General features: G+C 41.8%; 1 protein-coding gene across 1 annotated transcript in view; it reads left to right on the top strand.

The window, feature by feature from the left end:
* Window positions 1–19536, top strand: part of CNIH3 (cornichon family AMPA receptor auxiliary protein 3) — a 206115-nt gene extending 186579 nt beyond the window's left edge. The window contains exon 7 of the mRNA XM_040351380.1: window positions 18845–19536. The gene's annotated coding sequence lies outside the window, so the exon portion shown is untranslated. The remainder of the gene's footprint in view (window positions 1–18844) is intronic.
* Window positions 19537–21674: the final 2138 nt, after the last annotated feature.

The following is a 21674-nucleotide window of genomic DNA, read 5'->3' as shown; positions in this document are numbered from 1 at the left end:
TGGGCGACGTGTTGCCGAATTGAAGACAGGTGAATATAAGGTTGTGAGGGAAAAGTGCACTTACACTTTAACCACTTCCATACCAGGCACTTACGCACCTTCCCGCCCAAGCCAATTTTCATCTTTCAGCACTGTCGCACTTTGAATGGCAATTGCGCGGTCATGCTACACTGTACCAAAACAAAATTGGCATCCTTTTTTCCCAACAAATAGAGCTTTCTTTTGGTGGTATTTGATCACCTCTGCGATTTTTATTTTTTGTGCAAAAACTAAAAAAATGACAGAAAATTGTGAAAAAAATTACGTTTTTTTTTCTGTAATTTTTTTAGTAAATAAGTAAGTTTTCTCTTTCAATTACGGGCACTGATATGGCGGCACTGATGGGCACCGATGAGATGGCACTGATGGACATCGATGAGGTAGTACTGATGGGCACTGATGAGGTGGCACTGATAGGCACTGATTGGCGGCGCTGGTATGCGGCACTGATGGGCACTCATAGGCGGCACTGATGGGCACTCATGGGCGGCACTGATGGGCACTCATGGGCGGCACTGATGGGCACTCATGGGCGGCACTGATGGGCACTCATAGGCGGCACTGATGGGCACTCATAGGCGGCACAGATGGGCACTCATGGGTACTTATGGGTGGCACAGATGGGCACTGATAGGTGGGCACTGGGCATGGATGGGCACTGTGGGGTGGCACTGATGGACACTGTGGGGTGGCACTGATGGACACTGTGGGGTGGCACTGATGCATCCATGTTGCCAGTCAGTGCCCATTTGTGGGCACTGATTGGCATCTTTTTTTTACTGCCCTTTCTTTTTTTTGCCCTTCCCTGGTGGTCCAGTGTGGCGATCCGAGGGGGGGCTGCGCTGATAAACAATCAGCACGAAACCCCCCTGTCAGGAGAGCCGCCAATCGGCTCTCCTCTACTCGCATCTGTCAGACGCGAGTGAGGAAGAGCCATCAACGGCTCTTCCTGTTTACATCGCGATCAGCCGTGATTGGACATGGCTGATCACGTGGTCAAGAGCCCCTGCCGGAGGCTCTTTACCGAGATCGGAGATGCAGGGTGTCAGACTGACACCCCGCATCACCGATCGCCGCACTGGGCGGGAAGTGGTTAAATACTATGTTTTGGAAAGGACCCAAGTGTCCGGTTTTTGGCATCTGCTTCTTGGCCAAATCTAATAAGAAACGTATGTGCGCACACAAAGTAAAATTAAATTCTCACTGACAAGCTGCAGTTTGAAATACTTCCTCTTTTTTTATTTCAAGCTCCATTTATATACGGTTAATCACATGAATATTCAACATGGTCATGAATATGTAATATTAATCTTGTGACGTTCTGATTTGTAAGCTATTAACTATTTCATGTTAGGATGGTGCGAGGGGTGAAGCAATGCTGATGTCTGATGTCTGGTGTCTGTCTGGTTCTTCTGCTCTGCGGTTTTCAGGGACTTTACACCAATCTAATTTCAGCTTGCTTTGCAGACCCATTTCCCGTTTTCCTGCAGATCATGTGACACATATCTGATAGCTGATGTCTGATGAGCAAGGGTTGCAAGGGTTGTATATAGTAATTATGAACTATGATTTCATGTATGATTATTCCTATAGCAATCAATAACATATATGCATATAAAGTATATAGGATATATATATGAGATATAGAGCATGTGTTTGCGCATTGAAATAGGCATTTCATTATCTTACTTTGACCATTTTTTTTATCATATCCACTACAACTATATCAACCCCCCTTTGATGTAATTTATAGATTACCTAGAAAATAACAAATACATTTTGAAAGACAGCTAGGTGTCCCCCCCCCAAATAATATATTAATAACTTTGTTGTTTGATTCTAAGTGGTTATAACCCTTGTAATTCAAATGAACGAAGTATATCCTTATAAAAGTGTATTTTCCTCAATCCATAGCACTTAGTGTGGATCTTGGCAGCTCTCTCCTTTCTCTGCAATATGCATATGTCACTTTTGGCAGTTTTCTTTGACACCAGGCAATCCATGGTGATTACCCACAAGGCCCTACACTCCCAGCACACAGCAGGCAATTGGCAGCCTTGCGTAGTTGATAATGTACATGCTTTCCAGTGAGGCTGTGTAGGGTGTGCACATTCCTCCACTCAGGTCTCAGAGATACTCATCTATGCTCTGTGCTGTGAAGTGTGTACTGTGCACTTCAGAGAATGCTAGAGAAGAGAGGTTAGCAGCTGAAGAGGTACAGCTTATGCAAGAGGATTTGCTTCATTTTGATCACCTGAGACTTGTAATTTCAGTAGCTTATATAAAGGTTTATTATCACTTTATGTTATTACAAATTTATTGCCGAATAAACAGACCATAGCGGAAATCGAATTTTAGAGTGTAAGGTAGAGACGCACTATCTTAATCCAGCATTTCCACGATTCTATGTAACAAGTACAGAGCCGTTCCCTGCTCAGAGCTGTAAAAAAAAAGGAAGTCGGGAAAATGTCAATCAACATTCCTAAGCGCCGAGATAACTATAAACATTGCATCATTTGGTTCTTTTAGATGAAAGGGATGAACTTCAGTCTGTAAATGAGGTAAGTTTAACCACTTAAAGACAGCCTATTTTCTGACACTTGTTACTTACAAGTTAAAATTAGTATTTTTTGCTAGAAAATTACTTATAACCTCCAAGCATATATATATATGTGTGTTTTTAGCAGAGACTCTTGAGAAAAAAATTGTTGCAATATTTTATGCCACACTGTATTTGCACAGCGGCCTTTCAAACACAATTTTTGGGGAAAAAGTACACTTCAATGAATTAAAAAAAAATCTGTAAAGTTAGCCCAATTTTAATGTGAAAAATTATGTGCTCTTTACTCTAAACAAAAAAAAATGTGATTCTCATTTTAGCCAGAACCGTGCAGCTCTAGTGTAAAGGTATGAGATCTGACATTGTCAAAGGCAATCCAAAATAATGATTGTAATTACAATGACAATTATGACAGTTTTAATACAATTTTTACCTATTATATTTAATTTTAATAAGTTAAAACTGAAGTACAGACAGATATTTAACAACCCTAATAAATGCAAATTTGTATTTATTAAGGAATCATTAAATGTATTTTAAATACAAAAAACTATATCTGAATCCAACTAATTTCAGTCTCTTCTAATCACCTTCTATGGCTGGGAGGAGGAGGGACAGCACTTATGGGCCAATCAGGTGAGCTGCATTCATATGTTCTGATAAAAAGCATGCTTACAGGGGGAGATAGTGTAGAGATGGCCTTGTTAGTCTTTTGTTGTTTCTTCACTAACGAGTCACATGCTGAGAGAAGGAAGGTGACCTAGTTGCATTGCTCATTTTTTCAATAGAAGATTCATGTCACCGGTCAGGGCTGTACTGTGTGGCAGGGCTGTGTAAATCTTAGAATTGGATGGGCAGAAATACAATCCCTTTGGAAAATAAAACAGACAAAATGCATTTCTGAAATTTTTGTTTAGTTTAAGGTAAACAAACCCACTGGGCAAATATTTTAACATTTTTTAGTCGGGGGGTTCAATTTGGATCAATTGGATTATTATTAGTTGCAAGTAAGTCATGCAGTTCAATTTTAAATTACGTTTATATAATGATCAGAATATCAAAATTATCTCATAATTGATACAAAACAAACTGATTTTGGAACAATAAGATTTAAATATTTGTGTGAACCTCCAGTTATGAAAGCCATGCATTAATTATTTCCTACATGCATCAATCACATTTCATAATAACATTTCTGAGTATTTACCATAACTCAGTGTTCAAGGAAAAGGTATTTAAACTTCTTTATATTCCAAAAAACAAACATGGTTATTGGCTTAGATTAAAAAAAAATGATCTGCATACAGTGGCAAATTATCCTAGCTAAATAGAGAAAAGGGAAAAATATATATTATTATCAGGGTAATGCTTTCAAAACAAAAAAAATGCATACAAATAAACCAAGAAACATTTGACTGAGAGACACTCAACTGGGAGAGACTGGAAATTGGAAATTTCAAAACCAATTTACTGACTGGCCATGATGTTAGCTGCTAGAGGCTTCTACTCTCCAAGACAACTCTTTCCTCTACACAATTATCAAGTGCCCAGAGAAGCTGCTATACCGCCACTTCTGGCAAGTTGGGGACAAATTCTGGCAAGCTGGAGAAAAAATCACTTATCATCACTATGACTTTGAGGAACAATTTTTATACATTGATAGATGTCCAAATAAACATACAAAGCATTTTAGCCTCCTACACTTATTGCAGGCAGTTGCAAATTATAATGAGGGCATAAGGGGCTACTGCCTAGGACAACAGCCTTTGAGAGGTTATATGTGGATGGCTAAAAAATCTGCAGGCCCCATTATTAATACTTCCAATACAATCCTCATGCATGAACCCTTTAAATGCATTGCGATGGGGGTACAGGAACAGCAAACAGCCAGGGGCCAAACATACAGTAAATCCACTACTGACTGCAGGTGCTGAATACTCACCATCATGTTTGCTAACCACAAATGAAATTGGAATGAGAGGTATGCTATAAATCTATGATCACTTTGAAGTTGGAGAACATTAGCCCATGGGGGTTGTTTTACTAAAACCTGAGAGTGCAAAATCTGGTGTCGTTCTGCATAGAAATCAATCAGCTTCTGGGTTTTATTGTCAAAGCTTAATTGAACAAACAAGCTGAAGTTAGAAGCTGATTGGTGCAAAGCTGCACCAGTTTTAGTAAATCAACCCCATAGTTCCGAATGGCATGGAAGAGAAAAAAAATAATTCTCATAGTTTGCCTTTTTTGCCTTCCACAGTGCCCAGCTTCTTAAAACCTTTGTTAACATTTCTTTAGATATTGCAGTGTGCTTCCAGCTAAATATTCATAATTTATGATCATTTCTGCCATCCACAAAAGTAGCAATTTAAAGCAATGGTCTGTTGAAAATTACTCAACATCAATATGAGAAAAAAAGTAGCTTAAATTTTCAAATGACATGGAAGAGTAAAACAGACAAACAAACAAGCAAGCATATTTTTGTGCCTTTCACAGTGCCCACCACCCTACCCTAAAACCTTAGTTAATGTTTCTTTCATCGGAAATATCATAGTCATTTAATTTTACTTTGAAATTTCCCACTTTACTATAATTTTGCTCCAAAAAGTCTTCAAAATATGCATGTCATTTCAATCTAAAAGAAGTACTGTTTGTTTAAGGGTACAACAGTGCATGGCTATATTAACCCCCCTGGCGGTGTTCCCGTGTCTGACTCGGGTGAGATTTTTTGGCTACGATCGGTAACCCCGAGTCAGACTCGGGCTCGCCTCGCTGCAGCCACAGACAAAGTTAGTTACCTTGTCCCTGGATCCATCGATACCACCGCACTGTGTGAGCGAGCGGGACCTCTCTCCATTCACACAGTGCCTCTGTGTGCCGCCGATCTCCGTTCCCTGCGACGTTACGACGCACGGGAGCGGAGAATGGCGCCAAATTCAAAAAGGTAAACAAACGCCTTACATACAGTATACTGTAATCAGGGCCGCTGATAGGGGGGGACCACCAGCCCTCCTGTAGCAGAGAATAAAGAATGACAGCGTCTCACGCCCAGCAACTCAACGCCGGTTTCTCTCCATCTCGCTCCCGCGGCTTTCAGCTGCTAGGTGAGAGACACAGGGCTGGATTTAGGGGATGCCGGAGTGGGTTGTTATGCCCCCCTGGCTGGCAGCTGCTGAGCTGCTTCCCCCGCCCCCTTCCTCCGCCCGCACTCACAGCTGGAATGAGGAGACGGCGGCTTAGAGCCTGGAGCGGTGAGAGAAGAAGTGCCAGCGGGAGATGTGCTGTGTTTTGTTCTCCCCTCCTGTCAGAAGAGCGCTGGTCTTTACAGTACATGAGACTGTATCGCTCTTACTGTAGATCGCATGGCACTGTACACACACCGCCCCCTATCCACATTTGTTGCTGCTGGGAGGTGAGCACTGAGCAGCCTTTGGAGGAGATGGGGGGCGCTCTGTGTGTGTGTGTACAGTGCAATGCAATCTACAGTAAGAGCGATCCGGTCTCATGTACTATAAAGACCAGGGTTCTTCTGACAGGAGGGGAGAACAAAACACAACACACCTCTTCCTGGCTGTGTTGGCATTGGCAAATGTAATAGGGATTTGGGTAGGGCGATATGTGTGTGGAGGAAGAATGGGGGGATATGTGCTGGGAGGAGAGATTGTGGGGGGGCTGGGGGGGAATTTAGAGGGGGTTGTGCTGGGAGGGGGATTTTTGTTTGGAAATTTGTGCACGGGGCCCCGTCAGGTAGGCTGTATGGGGCCCCGTGATTTCTATAAGCGGCCTTGACTGTAATCTTATAGATTACAGTACTGTATGTAAAAAATACACACCCCCCTTGTTCCTAGTGGTCTGCCCAGTGCCCTACATGTTCTTTTATATAATAAAAACTGTTCTTTCTGCCTCCAAACTGTAGATTGTCCATAGCAACCAAAAGTGTCCCTTTATGTCAAAAATGGTTTTAGAAGACCAGAAAACAGCGATAATAAATTATAAGCTTACCGACCAGCCTGCGGACAACCAAATTAACCTGTCTAACAGTATGTATTAAAACAGGGGTTTAGTCTGCACACATTCTAAGCCCTGATTGGTCAAAACTGTGCCCAATAAGGGCACAGTGAATAGCTGTTGTTAAGGAGCTGAGAAGCCTGAAGCTGTGTCCTTAACAGATCAGTCATCAGCTTCACAGATGAATAAAAAAATGTTGCAGACAATAGAAAAAATTATGTGGGGTCCCCTGCCAATCCGTACCAGACCCTTTGGATCTGGTATGGATTTCAAGGGGAACAGCATGCATTTTTTTTTTTTTAAAATGGCATTGGGTCCCCCCCAAAACCCATTCCAGACCCTTATCCAAGCATGCAGTCTGGCAGGCCAGGAAGGGGGGTGGGGGAGCGATACCAGGCTACATGCTCTCGAAATACTATTGTTTTTAGAAAAAAAAATTGCATTGATACATGTCCCCCAGGGCAGTACCCGGGCCCCCTTATTTTATACATTCCTTGAGGGAAAGAAACACAACCTACCACAGGACTACTGGCTGGGAAGCCAACAGTCTACTGTATTGCACAGTTTTTTTTAATCAAACAAAAACTGTTTATTGAGTAAAAGTTACATACATAAATAAATCAGTAATTCGTGGGTATAGAACATTACAAGGTCTCTCATTAGTAAAGATGACACACAATCAGTACAGGTTTGCATGTGTAATTTATACTCCATTTACTTCCTTTTGAACCAGCTCAGCCAGAGGTTAAGAGAACATATTAGATATTAGAAATAGGAGGTAGTAGACCAAGTCAAGAGGGATGGAGACCATATCCTGTGCTGAGGAGAGAACTAGTTACAGGTTTCAGAGTCGTTCAGCCATCGATCCCAAATTTTATAATATTTTTCAGGGCACGCCCTATTTATGTAAACGCATTTTTTATAGGGTAGGGTCATATTTATTTCAGCTTTCCATTCAGGGAAAGTAGGGGGGGTCTGTCTCATCCATTTGCGGGCTATTATCTTTCTGGCCGAGAATAGGGACTCATGGAGGAATATTTTGGTGAATTTGTCTGTGTCTGTGGGGAAAATTCCCAGCAGACACTGTTTGGGGTCAAGGGTAACCGGCGTGCCCATTGTATCGTGCAGGAATGTTATGATCTGTTTCCAGAGGTCCTGGATTTTTGGGCAGGCCCAGATAAGGTGGAAAAATGTTCCTGTTTCTTGGGCGCACATCGCACATAGAGTGGACTGTGTGCGTTTATACCTGGCTACGCGGATAGGAGTCAGGTACGTCCTGTGAGTGATGTATATCTGAGTCAGTCTATCCGATAGCCTAGGGGACACCGCTTTGCAAGTCTCCAGAGCCTCTTCCCATTCCTCGTCCTCAAGAATTCCCACCTCCCTTTCCCACCGAGGTTTTATGGCATATGCTATTTTAGTGGCTACAGGGGTAGAGAGCATAGCGTAGAATGCAGAGATCAGTTTGTTGGGGTCTTTTCCCTTTACTATGGCCACGATCGGGTGCGGCGTTGGTTGTGGGTAGGTGCGTGAAAACTGTGTCTGGATCGCATGTCTAATTTGAAAAAACCTGAACCGCATATTGTCATGGAGTGTAAATTCTTCCTTGAGTGTTTGGTAGGTTTTAAGGTTACCCTCAGATAGCAAGTGGTGAAGGTAATAGATACCCCGCGCGGCCCAGAGCTCAGCTCCCTGATCATTAGAGAGTTCCCGTAGAACCTTGTTTTGCCACAGTGGTGTATAATCAGTATACTCGGGTATTCCAAGTTTGGCGGAAGCAAGTTCCCAAATGCGTCTGTAGTGACCCAGGGTAGACGTCGTCTCCCTCCCTGGACCGATACTCCCAGATCCCGTCGACACCGCGTAAATTGCATCCCCGGTGAGCTGGGCCACTCGCGGGCATAATAGTGTTAGGAAGCGTTGACTGTCAGTTTTATCTATGTGGTATAATTGTGAGAGCTGTGCGGCTATGTAGTAGAGGTTTAGATCTGGCAGAGCCATGCCTCCCATATCAGTCGGGTTCTTAACTGCCTGCCACGCGAGTTTGTGCCTGCCTGATCCCCATATGAATGGTTTCAGAAGGGCTTCCAATGATTTGAAGTATTTCAAGTGAAGGTAGGTTGGGGTGTGCCAAAGGATATATAATAGTTTGGGGAGAAGGACCATTTTAATAAGATTGATGCGTCCCCAGACCCCTAAGGGTAGTTGGGCCCATACCCTGATTTTAGACCTAACAAGTTCGAAAAGGGGCTCCACATTAAGGGCAATATAGTCAGCTGGGCGTCTGGAGATGTGTACCCCTAAATATTTGATAATGTCTACTCTCTGTAGTGGCATACTGGATTGGGATTCAGGGGGTGGGAAGCAATCGATCGGTAGAATCTGTGATTTCCCCCAATTGATCTTTAGGCCCGAGAAAATACCGAATTGTTCAATCGTCTGAAGCGCCGCATGAAGGGAAGGACCTGAATCTGCCAAATACAGTAAGGTGTCATCCGCATACATGCTGATTTTTTCTACTAATGAACCCACTCTGCAACCATCTATCTCTGGGTTAGTGCGAATAGATATTGCGAGGGGTTCCGCCGCCAAGGCATACAAAAGTGGGGAGAGGGGGCACCCCTGCCTCGTGCCTCTGCTCAAGGCAAACAATGGGGAGGTCCAACCGTTCGCTACTACTCTGGCTGTGGGGTTGTGGTACAGTAGGCTAACCCATTTGCAAAACTTTGGGCCAAAGCCATAAGTCTCGAGGCAACGCCACAGATACCTCCACTCCACAGAGTCAAAGGCCTTAGCTGTATCAAGTGTTACTAGAACTCTAGAACCTACATTGTCGTGTGTGGCCTGTAGATTGATATACAACCGTCGAAGGTTAAAAGAGGTATTGCGGCCTGGCATGAATCCCGCCTGATCAGTGTGTATCAATGAGAGTATAACTTTGTTGAGCCTATTTGCCAACACCTTTGCAAGTATTTTAATATCTACCTGCAAGAGGGAGATAGGGCGATAGGATTCCGGGTATCCAGGGTCCTTTCCCGGCTTCGGAATGAGGACGATGGTTGCCTCTCTCATGGTCGGGGGAAGGACGTGTGTCTCAAACATGGAGTTATAGAGTTGTAACAGCTTGGGTGAGAGAATTTGACTATACTGTGAGTAAAATTCGATTGGGAGTCCATCTGAGCCTGGGGTTTTGGATCGAGCAAATGAAGCAATAGCCTCAGTTATTTCCTTCGAGGTCAGTGGGGCCTCGAGGAGGGTAGTCTGTTCAACCGTCAAGGAGGGGAGGGTGATAGTCTCGAAGAACGATTGCATCGGGCCGTCGTCCGCCGGGCTCAGAGACGTATAGAGTTTGGCGAAAAATTCTTTAAATTCGGACGACACTGCCGACGGATCAGTGATGCATTGTCCCTCGGGACCATGCAGAGATATGACCACCGGCGGTCTATCTTCACTATGTACCATGTAGGCCAAAAGTTTGCCCGCCTTTTCCCCGTGTTCGAATAATTTTTGTTTGGCGAAAAATAACTTGCGTCTGGCTTGTTCAAATTGTCTGTATTGCACAGTTTAAGCAAAAGACAAACACAATGAAAACAATCAAGTGACTGGATAGTAGCAGCAGGCATAAACATCAGGAACAGGATCTTTACCAGTTCAAAAATACAAACCACATTATTTGGTTGTTTTAGAACAAAAACAAAGCTTATCTATAATGAACCAAAAACAAAATCTGTAAAACCTAGAAATGGTTTATATTAATCTTGAAATGTAGTTCTAGGCTTAGCAAATGCAAATCAATTCAATGTAGAGTTCTAAGGAAGAGAATTGCCTCTGCCAGATCCTCTTTCATAGAGGCTCTTAAGTCAGACTTTATTATTTTTAGGGCTGAAAATAATCTTTCGACACTGACTTGGGTGGGTGGCATTGCAGTAACTATTCTGGCCACATCACTAACGATCTCTGGATAAACAAGGATGGCTTCTTCAACAGTAAGTTTTGATGAGCGATCGTACTTTTCAACTTCTTTTAGTGCTTTATAAAACTCCTGTTGGAATTTTTTTATTTGGACACTTACTGGTTCTCTAACATGCGTTCCCTGTAAAAGCAGAACACAACACTATGGAAAGTATAAGTATTGCAGCTCCTAATTGTGCGTTGCGTGCCATATAGTGAAGCACATGAAAAGCATGCTTCTTCACGGTCACTTAACGTGTTCGTTTTGCGGTTACGTGAGGCACTGCATGCATTGGTCTTTATTCTTACAGTAGAGAAGTCATTAATTATAACTTTTTGTGAATTGGGACATTTAAACTTGCTTTTTTTTTTTTTTAATTCCAATCTAAATTTAGTAGGAGTCGGTGCATTGTTTGCCGACTCCAGGTACCCAAAATTTCCCCCGACTCCGACTCCTCGACTCCGACTCCACAGCCCTGCAAAGATATGTAGCAGTATAAATTTTGGCCCAAGTCTATGAACAAAAATGACTTATTCGTAAAATTTTATCATAGAAACTAAAAAAAGTGTTTGTTTTTTTTTTCGCTCTTTTTTCACTTATGTTACAAAAAATAAAAGGTGATTAAATACCACCAAAAGAAAGCTCTATTGTGTGAAAAAAATTATAAAAAATGTTGTTTGGGTAAAGCATTGCATGACTGAGTAATTGGCATTCAAAGTGCGAGAGCACTGAAAGCTGAAAATTGGTCTGGGCAGGAAGCGGGTAAAAGTTCCCTGTATTGAAGTGGTTAAGAAGAAATCCATGTATTGATAGTTTATACATTTTTACACTGGCCGATTGGCACAGAACCCAAATGGAGCAAATGGAGATTACTGAAGTAGCGGTGTCTACTACAGTGATTTTCAACTTCCAGGGGCATTGGCCAGGTATGATACACATGCATAGCTACATTGGTTCAAACTGGACCATAGTAACTATGTATAAATTATCTATACCATGTTTCCCCCAAAATAAACCTGGGTCTTATATTAATTTTGGCAACAAAAGACACAGTAGGGCTTATTTTCAGGGTAGGTCTTACTATGCAATGTGCTGTCTTCTCTTCCGGTCTCCATCCCTGCCTGAAAGGAATCTCCAGTGTGAACCAAGTTAAAATGCTTATAAAATCCTATAATCCACTCTATTACAGTAGTATATAATGTACATTGTGTGTTTCTGTAATATAATTGTGCCAAATACTTTTGTTATAGTGCTGCTCTGCGCTTCTGTGACCCGCCAGAGCTCTCTTCCCCATTTATATTACAGAAACACACACATTGTACATTATATAATACTGTAATAGAGTGGATTATAGGATTTTACAAGCATTTTAAACTAGGGCTTATTTTCGGGGTAGGGCTTATATTGCAGCCTTCCTGGAAAATAATGCTAGGTTGTATTTTCGGGGTAGGTCTTATTTTTCGGGGAAGCACGGTATGTACCTGGAATTCATCCTTAAGTGCTTAGCATCTGCAATCTGTTTCCTGTATTTTGAGAACATTAATCTACAGATTAAAGCAGTATTAAACCCAAAAGCAAACATTTATTATACTTCAGCTTACCAAATAATAGATGTGATGGCTGCATTCGTTTTCTTTTTAGGCTTTCTTTCTTCTATTTTCATCTGGTGATCCAGCCACCAAGTCTGTAATTTTTCAAAAGCACAAGCTTTTTAACACTGGCAGGGGTGCTTAAAATTATCAGCTTTTATTTATTCATGTAAAACCTTTATCCCAAAAAGGAAAATAAATGTTTGCTGTAGAGCTGCACGATTCTGGCCAAATTGAGAATCAGTTTTTTTTGCTTAGAATAAAGATCACGATTCTCGCGGCGTAAAATCTTTTACATTTTACAAAAAAATAACTTTACTGGTTATTTATTTTATTTTCCCCCCAAAAAATGCATTTGAAATACCGCTGCGCAAATACAGTGTGACATAAAATATTGCAACAACCACCATTTTATTCTCTAGGGCAGGGGTGTCAAACTCAGTTTCCTCGTGGGCCGCATCAGCATTATGATTGTCCTCAAAAGGCCCGGTTGTATCTGTAAGATTAGATGTCCTGCGCATCCCCTCCCCTTGCATCTTAGATCCAAAGGCGTACGAAGACGTACGCCTGTTGGATCTAACCCAGAGGATTCAAAACAAAGATACAACGCGGGTAATTTGAAAGTACGACGGCGTATCAGTAGATACGCCGGCGTACTCGCTTTGTGGATCTGCCCCCAAGTGTATTTCTTTGATCTAAAGGACAAATTGTTACAATGTTTATACTTAGTTCCACTGCTAAAGAATGTTGTGATACTTGGCAGACTGCCCGTTTTTTTTTTCTTTTGATGGCTGACGGCTTCAGCAGAGCAGAGAGAATTCTCTGCATAGAAAAAATCGGGAAAATACTTTGTCAAGATCGCAAGGGGGAAAAATCATAATAACGATTCTTAACGATTAATCGTGCAGCTCTAATTTGCTGTAACTGATTAGAAAGTGTGAGCTTCAATTTGTAAGTGTATTTAAATTTGTTAGTACATTTAACACTACCCTACCCCCAAACTGACAATGCTGCTGTCTGCTTTACCTCCTGTGCTCATTCATCCAGAGTTGTATCTCACTAATACTGGAGGTGTGTTACTGACCAGATCACCAGGTGAAAGCAGAGGGGAAAAAACTAAGAAAAGAAAACTGATGCAGCCACCAAATCTAATGATTGGTAAGCTGCAATATATTACATTATTAGTTTAATACCACTTGAATCTACAGATTGTTCATCTAAAGACTACACACCAGTGCATCCTGGTAGTTCTCAGACCAAGCTATCACAAACGGCCACAAATTTTAGTTTCTTAAATGAAAACCAGTCAGCAAGACCAGGGCTGTCTTAATGAGAGGGCACACCTGGGCACTGCCCAGGGGCCCCAGCTGCATGGGGGGCCCCTGCACATTTCCCAAAGCAGCTGGTCCTTGAGCCCACACTGTCCTGAAATTGGGGGACCCATGATGGCACTGAGAGTGATAGATGCAAAGGGGAGGCAGTCTGCCTCCTACCTACGTAATGTCTGTTTACCTGCACTGTCATCATTGTAGGGGCCCCAGAGCATTACTTTGCCCAGGGGCCCATGATGCTATTAAGACAGCCCTGAGCAAGACAGCTAATCAGTACAGTTAATCACAGCATATAGGTAATAGTTAGTTTGGATTGCAAGGACCACTATAAAGCAAAACTTCAGCCAAACATAACAAGCCCCTGGTGCAGTATTTATTCTCAATCTGGAGCGGCCCCTCGCAGTACTTATTTTCAAGCACAAGATGTCCTCAGTCTAATGGGCAGCAAATTTTTTTTTTATATAGCATTAGTCAACCTAGGCCCAGATTCACGAACGACTTACGCCGACGTATCTTGTTATACGCAGCGTAAGTTCTTGGATGCGCCGTCGTATCTATACGCCGTATTCTCAATACAAGATACGCCTGAATTTCGGCTTGATCCAACCGACGTAAGTCTCCTACGTCGTCGTATCTTGGGCGCATATTTACGCTGGCCGCTAGGGGCGCTTCCATTGATTTACGCGTCGAATATGTAAATGACCTAGATACGCCGATTCACAAACGTACTTGCACCCGTCGCAGTAAGCTACGCCGTTTACGTAAGGCGTACGTCCGGTGTAAAATTATTCCACATAAAGCAGGGGTAAGTCATGTTAGGGTATGGACGTCGGAACAGCCGTCGGATTTTACGTCGTTTGCGTAAGTCGTACGCGAATAGGGGTGGGCGTAGGTTACGTTCATGTCGAAAGCATTGAGCCGTCGTATCTAAGGGAGTATATGCGATGTGATTCTGAGCATGCGCGCACATGCGCCGTTCGTTCGGCCCTTCATTTACATGGGGTCACAGTTAATTTTAATACAACACGGCCACTACCTTCCTAATTTGAATTAGTCCCGCTCTTTTGAATGGCAAGAACGCCGTCACCGCCATCTTGCTACATCCCACACTATGCCTTGTATGCTACCGCGCATGCGTCGAAGGCTTATCAAGCTTTACCTTCGGACAGGTAAGCATACAGACAACCGGTTTTCTCAGCAGGAAACACTCTGCCAGAAAACCCAACGAGAAAATAGAGTGCAGGGTTCTCTATTTTCCTGTCAGGATTCCCGGCTGTTTTCCTGATGGGCAAACTGCTAGGGAGCATACACACGGCCAGGATTAAAGGGCAAATGCTCTCCTGGCAGTTTTCCTGCCGGGAAAACCGGTTGTGTGTACGAGGCTTTTGGCCCCATTGAACTGGGCATTTTTTCGGCTGGGCCGCATATTTCTGTATCTGTCTTTGTGCTGGGAGTGCGCCGCACGGCTCGCTCCCAGCACAAAGCTTGAGAGCTTCTCTCTGAATGGAGGAGAGAGATAGATCAGGCTAGGTTCACACTGCTGCGAATTCAAAATCAAAATCGCAGTAAAATTTTGTGGCTGCGTTTTTGCCGCGATTTCGGCCGCGATTTAAGAGACATTTGTGCAGGGTTCAATGTAAATCGCGGCCTGAAATCGCAAAAAGTAGTACAGGAACTACTTTTTGAAATCGGTGCAGCGGCGTCGCACTGATTAGGACGGTGCCATTGCTGACAATTGCCGGCAAATGCCGCCGATTTGAGATGCGATTTAACATGTGAAATCGCATCTCAAATCGTACCAAATCGTACCCAGTGTGAACCTGGGCTCATACCTCTCTCTCCTTGAAGAGAGAAAAAAATTGTGTGTACATTTTTTAAATAATAATAAAATTAAATTAAAAAAATACCAAGATTAAGGTTTGATCTAGGTCAGTGCCAGGGATAGTGTTTGGGTCAGGGTCAAAGGTCAAATGTCAGGGTTAGTATTTTTTTTAGGCAAGACTTTTTTTTTAAATTGGTATCACTGTAAGTTAGGGGAAGATGTACTAAAACTGGAACACTCGGTGGGACTGTCCAAAGATAAAGGAATACTGGCAGGAAATTCGGGAATATGTGGAAGTAATAACTGGAGAAAAGATATCTAATAGCATACAAGCTTGTGTGTTCCATGAATCAAACATAAGATATAGGAAAACACTAATCCCACCATTAATAAATTCCGCAAAAGGACTGATACCAAAAAATTGGCTAAGTACAAAAAAAAACAGATATAAAAGAATGGTTTGAAAGAGTGGAAAACTACAACAAAATGGAATATCTATGTAGTTGTGACGCGGGCCAACTTAATAAACATAATAAAAAATGGAGACAGTGGAAAGACTTTAAATCATCGGAGGAATATTTGGGGAAAATAATAGAGGAATAAAGAGGAAGGAACAAACCATGATGGGACTGGGGAGGGCGGGGGGAGGGGCAGGGTTTAGTCTAAAATAAAATTTGACACGTAAACTAATAGTAACAAAAGAAAAAGGGAAGGGAAAGGAAAGGGGGGAAAAAAAATTGAATGAAGTAAAAGATAAATATATAAAATAGTATATGGAAAACCACAAATGATGTGAAACCGAAAAAGAGGCGATATTTATGAAAAAATGAAATCATGAGCAAGTCTCTTGCTGTGGTTGAGTCTGACGTGGTTTATATAAAAAAAAAAAAAAAATGGAACACTCATGCCGCGTACACACGATCGGTTCGTTTTCATCAGTTTTTTTATCCATCGGTGAAAAAACTAGGGACTTGTTTTAAAATTATCTGATGGTTAAAAAACCGATAGGAAAAAACGATTGTCTGTGGGCACGTCCATCGGTTAAAAATCCACGCATGCTCAGAATCAAGTCGACGCATGCTTGGAAGCATTGAACTTCATTTTTCTCAGCACGTCGTTGTGTTTTACGTCACCGCGTTCTGACACGATCGTTTTTTTAACTGATGGTGTGTAGGCAAGACTGATGAACGTCAGCTTCATCGGATATCTGATGAAAAAATCCATCAGACCGTTTTCATCAGATGAACCGATCGTGTGTACAGGGCATCAGATGGTGCAACTGTGCATGGTAGCCAATCAGCTTCAGCTTGTTCAATTAGGCTTTGGCAATAATACCTGGAAGCTGATTGGTTTCTCTACAGAGCTGCTCAACACAGTTGAATACAGTTTTAGTAAATAACCCCCATAGTGTCAATTGGCCAGATTCAGGTAGCTGTGCCTAACTTTAGGCGGGCGTAGCGCATCTCATATACGCTACGCCGCCGTAAGTTAGAGAGGCAAGTACAGTATTCACAAAGAACTTGCGTCCTAAGTTACGGCGGCGTAGTGTAAATGGGCCGGTGTAAGCATGCTTAATTCAAAGTAGGCTGTAGTGGGCGTGTTGTATGGTAATGAATCCTGACCCCACGTAAATGACGCGCCTAACGAACGGCGCATGCGCCGTCCATGGACGTATCCCAGTGCGCATACTCAAAATCACATTGCAAATAGTCAATGCTTTCGCTGTGCACGTAACCTACGCCCAGCCCCATTCTGAATCGGCTTACGCAAACTACGTAAACGACGTGAAATTCGACAGCTGTGCCGACGTCCATACTTAACATTGGCTGCGCCATCTTTTTGGTGGTTTATCTTTATGTCTGCAAAACGCCTTACGTAAACGGCGTAGCTTACTGCGACGGGCGTACGTACTTTCGTGAATAGGTGTATCTTGCTCATTTACATATTCTCGGCGTAAATCGACGTACACGCCCCTAGCGGCCAGCGTAAATATGCAGCTAAGATACGACGGCGTAGGAGACTTATGCCGGTCGTATCTTAGCAACAGAGAAGCGTATCTCAATTTGAGCATACGCTTAAAGATACGATACGGACTTACGATGGCGTATCTACTGATACGCCATCGTAAGTCTTTGTGAATCTGCCTAAATATGTTTTAGGCACTATTGTTTGTGGGTTGTACTAAGGGTACAAACAACAACTAACATATACGTATGTGGTATTGCTATTGAGATCGTCAGGAGCAGAAGAATTTATTTTGGGTTGTCCTTTGATGGAAGGTTATACTAGTAGCAAGAAATGTACTGCTAAATTTAAAAAAATATATATTTTTCACTATTTTGGGCCATATTTTTTTTGATAATAAAAAAATTAAATCAGTAGTCATCCATTACCATTTACCGCCAAATGAAAGCCCAATTTGTTCTGAAAAAAACAAGGTATAATCCACCTGGATGCACAAAGTAGTTGTGATGATATGTACAGTTTTATTTTGTTAAAGTGCTTGTGCTTGTGCTTGTGCTTGTGCTTGTGCTTAGGCATTAACATTTGTTTTACGCTTAGGTGCGAAGGGGTTAATATTTCCAACAAAGAAACAGCTAGGACATTTTCTAAAATCTTTGCAATATACAGGCATACCCCACTTTTAAGTACACAATGGGACCAGAGCATGTATGTAAAACGAAAATGTACTTAAAGTGAAACAATACATTTTTTCACTTCTAGAGTGTAGTGGGGGGTCAGGGGCTGTAGTTAAGGTCTCAGGGGCTCTAGTGGGGGTGTTAGGGGCACACTGGAACAGGGCGGGCTATGCTCTCGGAGCTTCAGCTCCTTCTACTGTGGCTGCAGAATGTCTGTACAGTACTTGTAAGCCACTTTACATACACTCGTGGGTATGTCCTTACTTGCGAGTGTATGTAAAGTGAGTGTACTTAAAGCGGGGTATGCCTGTATATAGCTGACAGGTTAAAGTGGAGGTTCACCCAAAAACTCAATTTTTAACCTTGGATTGGGCCTAATTACGGAAAGCAGAATCGGGTGTTTTGTTTAAAATCAATGCAGTACTTACCGTTTTAGAGATAGATGTTCTCCCGCCGCTTCCGGGTATGGGCTGCGGGACTGGGCATTCCTATTTGATTGACAGCCTTCCGACCGTCGCATACAGCGCGTCACCAGTTTCCGAAAGTAGCCGAACGTCGGTGCGCAGGCGCTGTATAGCGCTGCACCAACGTTCGGCAACTCGTGACGCGCTGTATGCGACCATCGGAAGGCTGTCAATCAAATAGGAACGCCCAGTCCCGAAGACCATACCCGGAAGCGGCGGGAGAACATCTATCTCAAAAAACGTAAGTACTGCATTGATTTTAAACAAAACACCCGATTCTGCTTCCCGTAATTAGGCCCAATCTATTGTTAAAAAAAAATTTCCGGGTGAACTCCCGCTTTAAGGGATCTTTTTCCTCAACATAACTGGAGTTTCACTTGAATTGAATGTGATAGGAATTCTTGTGAGTTATCCCTAACAAAATCTTCTTCGTATTTCTTCAGTATGATATATACTTTAATGAGTTCCTAAGGAAGAAGAAGAAGCAGAAGATCGAAAAGGTTATGCCAGTATAAAAACAAACACTTGTCTGGCTATTATACGCAGCTGGACATTACCGAACCACCTGCAGCACGTTGTGGGCGGCCTCTGTTGGATGATACTTTGGAGCCCTGGAGATCCAGCTGAAATGTCTCTGAAAGTTATTGTGGAATTTGTGAAGATTAGAACTTTCTCGCCCAGCATTACAGTGGATGGGCTGATCCACCGCTGACTGGGAAGATGGAGACTTTAAAGCCTTACTTGCTCTGTACATTGGAAGTTTTTTAACTGTAAGTTGAATATCAAAATTACCAAACGTTGAATTGGATGGCGGTCAGAAGCTGTGGGTGATGGACAAGGTGGTTGCCGTGGGATTTATCATTTGTGGATTATTATTTTAAGAAGGCACACTTTTTGGAATATGAATTTGGGGACTCCCTCTTGCAATAACATGTGGAAATAACACGCAGGTCCTTAAATTTAAGAAGAAACTTTAGTAACAAAAAAAAACTTCTAGACTTTATCTCGATTTATCTCGATTATCTCGAGAATTTTAGTTTATGCCACGTTGTTTGGTAATACATTGTAATGCATTTGTTGTTACCTAAAAGAAGCTATAATAATGGAATACCTTATACACCATTGAGTTATAAAAGTGATTCAGCGTATTGATTATTGCTTTCCAGTGTCTCTGCTCTCTATCAACTGTTCAACCTCACAAGACAAAGGAAGATGCACGTTTCCAAATGGCTGCAATATATGATGTACTGAACTAAAGTTATGTGACCTTTGCTCTCCAAAAAAAAAACGCAAGCAGGGTAATAACATGAGCACCAAAACTATGAACTGTAATGATGGATGGAATATCACCTTTATATATTAAATTGCCGTCTTACATTGTGACAACAGGCTTAGTGCCACTTTTCTTAAAGCGACCCTGTTGCTATAGAAAAAGTATGCCATACCTATAAATGAAGATGCCACCCTTACCCCTTTTTTCGCAGGTGGTCAGACTCTATAGCTGGCTTCTGTGTTCTTCACCTATAGCAGCCCCCTTTTCCATAAGGCAGGTATTATACAATACTTTATTCTCATTGATTAAAACAAGCAAATCTCCTTGATCCTAAAAACACTGACCATGTAATGCATATCTCCTCTGAATTGACAACATACTGTATATTGATAAATGGAATAAAGAGGGTTATACAGTGCTGATGCCCCAAGGTAATGGTGTAGCAGTCAGCACAACAATAAACAAATTGTGTGTAATAAGACATCCCCAGATGATTTCGTATTAGATGAAACGCGTCGGATCGGTTTCTGTCATTGCATTATGATATTTTTTTTAAGCGCTTTTATCACTATCGACATGTGAGTGTTCTTTTTGGATTTACACTATGTAGAGCCTTTTTTTGTCTCTTCTGGATATATCATTCCACTTAGTGATACAAACAAGCCCTTTTGGTCCACCATTGCTGACCTACCAAGATCCAGCCGATTCACGACTTGAGGGATCACCTTCTATCGTGGCCAACATAGAGTGGCCTAGAAGCTCCCCCCATTGTTGTGGGTGCACCTCAAGCTCAATTGGCTCATTGGGCATAAGCCTAGTTGAGTCCACACGCTCTAGTAAGCCTTCACCTAATCAAGGGTGGATATCTTCTCACTTCATATGACCATCTTTTGCCGGCATTGGGATTTCACTGTTCTATATGAACTATTTATCTTGACATTTTTTCATTTTTTGACCTATTAGCCTTTTTTTTCTTGCACGTTGTACCATTGATGTTTTGGATATTTTTATTTATATAATTTATTAATGAATCAATTGTTCATAAGTCCATATATTTGCAATTTTCTGGTTGATTATGTTAGTTTCTGTAAAATATCATGTTTGCACTGGACACCTTCAACTGTTTGGTTCACTTCATATATTTTTCTGCACACCAAGCAGTCCTTAATTAATTATTGTTTACATTGACTCAGCATTTTTACACTTGTACTATTAAGAGTCACATTGACCTGGTTAGCAGCAGCCATGTTCACTGTATACTAGCACCTTGTTTGTTTATAGGTAGTTGTCACTCATTAGCACTGCACATATGCACATATTTTTTCCGCTGTATATTGTTACATGTATATTCCATGCAAGAATATTCTACTGTACAAATATCTCTTTAAAAGGGTAAATCCCCTTAGTGTTTCTCATAAAGCTTCTTCAGGACCATCCAAGGATCCAATGAGAAGATAATAATGAGCACTAAATGTTAAAAAAAAAATTCAAACATTGCCGATATGTATCAAATATAATTACATTTTTCAACAGTTACATGGTCAGAGTTTTTAGGATCAAGGAGATCCACTTTTTTTAATCAATGTTAATAAAGTATTGTAACATTATTTTTTTGAGCAAGTCCATTGAAATCATGCATAGACGATTAGAAAACATTTTTGATTGTGATACATTAGTGGTGCCCCTTTATTACATTTTCTGAAGGGGGTTAACAAAAGCAGCTTCCATATTTTTCTTGTGATAATTTAACAAGAGTTAAATAAAAATTGCAGGACAAACGCGAGCAAGGTCCAGGAGTGTTGGATTCCTGATCCCCTGCCGCATCTTTAAAGGGGTTGTCAAGGCAAAATAAAAATTCCCTAAACAGCTTCCTTTACCTAAGTGCAGTCCTCCTTCACTTACCTCATCCTTCCATTTTGCTTTTAAATGTCCTTATTTCTTCTGAGAAATCCTCACTTCCTGTTCTTCTGTCTGTAACTACACACAGTAATGCAAGGCTT

This window comes from Rana temporaria, chromosome 4, assembly GCF_905171775.1.
Source record: "Rana temporaria chromosome 4, aRanTem1.1, whole genome shotgun sequence".
Taxonomy (NCBI): Eukaryota; Metazoa; Chordata; class Amphibia; order Anura; family Ranidae; genus Rana; species Rana temporaria.
The sequence above is the reverse complement of the archived record's forward strand: the minus strand, read 5'-3'. Positions and strand labels throughout refer to the sequence as shown.